This window comes from Oryctolagus cuniculus, chromosome 7 (genome assembly GCF_051225735.1).
Source record: "Oryctolagus cuniculus isolate XC-2025 breed Fujian yellow rabbit chromosome 7, ASM5122573v1, whole genome shotgun sequence".
In the NCBI taxonomy this organism is placed as follows: Eukaryota; Metazoa; Chordata; class Mammalia; order Lagomorpha; family Leporidae; genus Oryctolagus; species Oryctolagus cuniculus.
The window spans coordinates 31935916-31940710 of NC_142873.1; the positions used below are offsets into that span (position 1 = coordinate 31935916).

The following is a 4795-nucleotide window of genomic DNA, read 5'->3' on the forward strand; positions in this document are numbered from 1 at the left end:
TTCATTCATTTGTTAAACATTATACCAACATTTCTTTTTTTAAAGATTTTATTTTTGGGGGCCAGTGCCATGGCCCACTTGGTTAATCCTCTGCCTGCGGCGCCAGCATCCCATATGAGCGCCAGGTTCTAGTCCCTGTTGCTCCTCTTCCAGGCCAGCTCTCTGCTGTGGCCCGGGAGTGCAGTGGAGTATGGCCTAAGTGCTTGGGCCCTGCACCCCATGGGAGACCAGGAGAAAGCACCTGGCTCCTGCTTTGGATCGGCGCATCGCCAGCCATAGCGACCATTTGGAGAGTGAACCAACAGAAGGAAGACCTTTCTCTCTGTCTCTCTCTCTCACTGTCTAAAATTCTACCTGTCAAATGAAAAAAAAAAAAAAGATTTTATTTTTTATTTATTTGAAAGGCAGAGTTACAGAAAGAGAGAGAGAGAAAGAAAGACACAGAGAAAGAGAGAGGGGGAGGGAGAGACAGAGAGATCTTTCATCCTCTGGTTCGCTCCCCAGATGGCCACCATGGCCATGGCTATGCCAGGCATAAGCCAGGAGCTAGGAGCTTCATCTGGTCTCCTGAGTGAGTGCAGGGGCCCAAGCATTTGGGCCATCTTTTTTTTTTTTTTTATAATACTTTCTTATTTTTTATTAACACTAGCTCTTTTCAGATTAGTACTAGCAAGTTCTGATTTTTTAGTATAGGTTGTGTATCTCTTATTTGAAATACTTGGGACCAGAGGTATTTTGTTTTCTGGGTTTTTCTGAATTTTCTAGTAGCTGCACAAGCATAATGAGATACCACAGGGATGGGAAGGGACCAAGCCTGAATATGAACTTCACTTAGGTTTTGTCAAGCTTTATGTACACAGCCTGAAGGCAGCAGGACACAGGATGTGTAACACTGTCACGCTGTCCTGCTTGAGACACTGTGTTGGCAATGACAAGGCTTCAGACTGTGCAGTGTGCAGGAGTTCAGATTAGGGATGCTCAAACTGTGCTCTGCTAAGGCAAGAGAGAAACATAATACTTTCTATTTATTTTTAAATTTCCTATGAACTACTTTCTAGTAAAAAACTGTTTGGTATTAACTGTTTTTATCTCAAATTCTAGAAGTAACCATGGCCCTCAGCTGAACTGTACGCTCCCGGGCTTTTCTATCTTAGGGACATTTACACAGTAAGTGCCATTTCAGTCACTGAGCTCTTCCTCATCACTGAGATAGGTGCTTTTCTTTATCCTCGGCCGTCTTGAGTCATCGGATGTGGAGGGACCCCCCTGGACCAGGTCTCCATTTTCTTTGTTCTTCTTCAATTTTGGCTTGCTGGAAGGCTATGGCCTGGCTGAGGCTGTCCAGGGCAGGGTCTTCACCTTCATCTTTACTTTCTTCTACTTCCTCAATTTCTTCTTCGGTTCAGGAACTTTCTTTTTTTTCTTCTTTTCCTTCTTCTTTGGAGGTTCCCGTTCTCCAAGCATATTTTTAGGACAGGCATAACTTAAGTGTCCACTTTCCCCAAATTCGTAACACTTGGATTTATTAAAGTAATTCCATCTTTGGATGAATTCAGCTGCTCTTCCATTGTCGATAGCAATGCTTGCTTTTATCACTCTACCGAATAACTGTTGTTTATCGCCCTGGTGCAGTTTTGCGCAGTCTTTATCCAAAAACAAAATGAATGTAACCCCTTTACTCTCCCTGGTATCTTTATCTTTCATTATAGTAACCCACCATTACTAGAGTTTTGATTGATGATGACTGTTCAAAAATCTGAAGACCCCAAAATTTACTTTACAACTTTGCCATACTTGGAAAATATCCTGTATAGGTCGTTGTTCATCAGGGAGAAGGGCAGGTTGGAGACATACACTGTGCTTTTACTGGGGGCCAATCCACCACTCATTTCTTCAGATGGGGTGGCGGTGGGCGAGCCCCGGCCCAGCCCGCTCACCCCCGACTCCTGCTGCAGCTTTGCCGAGACCCGTGCGTCGCGGGTGCCGGGCAGGAGCAGGCACCGAGAAACAGATCCGAGAGGCCGCAAGCCTCAGCAGCGGCGCGCCTCCTGACATCCGGGCCATCTTCTGCTACTTTCCCAGGTGCATTAGCAGGGAACTGGATGGAAAGTGGAGCAGCCATATCTCCAACCATCTCTCAAGGTACCCCACAGCACCGGCCCCCTAACATCTTTTTTTTTTACAACTATACTTGCATAATTTTTTTTAAATTTTTTCTCTTTCCTACACAAAAGTACATACTACATACACTGTTCTTTATTTTGCTTTTTTCACTTGACTGTGCATACAGGAGATCGCTCCATATGAGAACATGGAGATTTTACTTGTTCTTTTATATGATGTGTAGGCTTCATGCACATGAACCATGATTACTCAACCAGTCCTCTGCTGGGCACGGGCTATTCACAAATGCTTCCTGTTACTCACCCCCATGACAATGAACAGCCTTTCACTTGTGTCATTTCCCGTTGTTATGCACCTTTGTGAATGGAGGCTGAGTAAAAGCACTGCCTAACTTCTGCCTAGAATTACAGCTTCATGGCATATTGAAGATTTAGCCAAGGAAGACAGAGAGTCTCACAAGCAGAAAGTGGGGAAACCACACCCTGGTCCTTCTAATATTACAGGAACCCCTAACCACCATCATAAAGTTTAGCTATAGACCAAAAGAATCTCAGGAAGTGAGGGAGAGGTAGTTGCAAAATTAATAAACAGTAAATGAGAAAAGACACTTCAAAACAAATATATTTATATATGCATGGATATAGACATATATTTCAAAAAGTAAATATATGCATATATGTTAATATTATATTTAAATATATTTAGTTAATTGAAACAGTAAATTACATTTATATTTAATTAATTTAAAGACTCTATATTAAAGCAATTAATTCAGTTTTGCAAATTGGATCTGTATGTTTCACTTAGACCAGAATCAATTCCTAATGGTTCAAAGATATAAAAGTGAAAGATAAAAATCAAAGTTCTAGAAGAAAGCATGAACTATTTCCTTTATAAGAAAGTGAGTTCAGCAATACTGTTGTCAGAAAAAATGGAATTTAAGGCAAAGGAATAAAAGTACTTGATAACAAAAGACTAATCCATCAACAAGCTGTAACAATCATGAATTTAAATGCAACTAGCAACCTACCTTGAAAAACAAACAGCTATCAGAATGATCATAAACATAGAAGGTTTTAATACAAAAGGAGTTCTGCCTTTTATTATCTTGCCAGAAATGCAAACTCATCATAATGCTCATTCCTCTCTTAGTACAACCAGTTGGGTTAGAGCAGGCAGATGGAGCTCAATACAGCATATACTGCTAATGTTCAGCTGTGTTTGGACACTTCAAAAGGATCATGGAGGATAGAATTAACAGATAAGTTTATTTTTGGACATCATTTTGATGTCCATGCAGACGAAGAGTCTTCAAAAATCTCATGGCAAATTTGCGTTATGAAAAACTATATGTGAATTTCAAGACTTTCTTCACCTAAATAAAGTCATGTTTTAATTCCACTTCTCCACAAACTTTTTGAGGTTCCTTCATATCTATCAGGGTGAGGTAGATCAGTATAAGAATACTTACTCAAACAGCTAAGGAATCTAATGGGAGAAAAACTGTCCTAAATGATCCTGATAGGACAGCCAAGCCCATCCCTGTCTTTCAAGATGGCTGAGCACTGTGTCCACTAGGGTTAAGTTTCTAGCTGAGATTCCAATGTGCTCTCACCCATGGGGTCTTTTGGGGAGGTCCTCTTGTAGCAGAGGGAATAGTCAAGATTGAATACCCAGCATCTTGAGAGCATTGACTAAACAGAACAGGTGCCTGACCCATCAGGGTAGCTGGCATGTGTGCCCTATACCTCATACCAGCTAGAACGAAAGCTGTCATTCTAGCCCGGTCTATAAAGACCAACTTACTAAACTTTCTGTAGGATAGAAGGGCACCAGATGCTTTTTTGCTCCTTGGATAGAGTTTAACACACTATAGAGAGAGAGAACTCTGTCCCATTTCAGCAAATCGAAGAACGCAATGTTTTGGGAGAGAGGACCAGTGGCACCAACCAAGAGCAAAAACAGTGCTGGGAGAGGGAAGCCGAAGTAGATGAAGGGGATACTGTGGGTAGCTGCTCAGAGTAGGGTGTGGGAACGGTAAGGTGTGCATGCTGGCATCTGCTGGGCTGAGACTGATCCTTGTTACTGTTTAACCTCACACAATGCACTCAAAGATTCCAATGCCCATGCTTCAGGATCACCCCAGCCCCACCCCCAATTCCCGTGAAATGGGGATCACAGTGCTTTCCCACTGTTTCTTGTTATTGCAGGTAGTGGTAAGATCACATGAGACACCCCCACCACTCACCAGAAGTGCCCACAGAGACCAGCCCTGTGTGGGTGGCCAGGGCAAGAGCCAGTGACATAAGAGCCACCAAAGTCATCCCCTTGAGCAGAATGGGGGGGGGGGGGGAGCTAACAGAGTCACTCACTGAGTTATTGTTATTATTTCCCTTCATCCCCATGCATATCATTTCCAGAATTTAAAACTATGCATCCTTCCCTCCAGACTATTTTTTAAAAAGATTTATTTATTTATTTATTTATTTGAAAGGCAGAGTTACACAAAGAGAGGAGAGGCAGAGAGAGAGAGAGAGGTCTTCTATCCGCTGGCTCACTCCCCAGATGGCTGCAATGACTGGAGCTGAGCTGATCCAAAGCCAGGAGCCAGGAGCTTCTTCTGGGTCTCCCATGGGGGTGCAGGGGCTCAAGGGCTTGGGCCATATTCTAC

At 42.8% G+C, this 4795-nt stretch overlaps 1 pseudogene; it reads right to left on the reverse strand.

The window, feature by feature from the left end:
- Positions 1-1179: 1179 nt before the first annotated feature.
- On the reverse strand, positions 1180-1958 carry LOC100351263 (zinc finger CCHC-type and RNA-binding motif-containing protein 1-like; annotated as a pseudogene).
- Positions 1959-4795: the final 2837 nt, after the last annotated feature.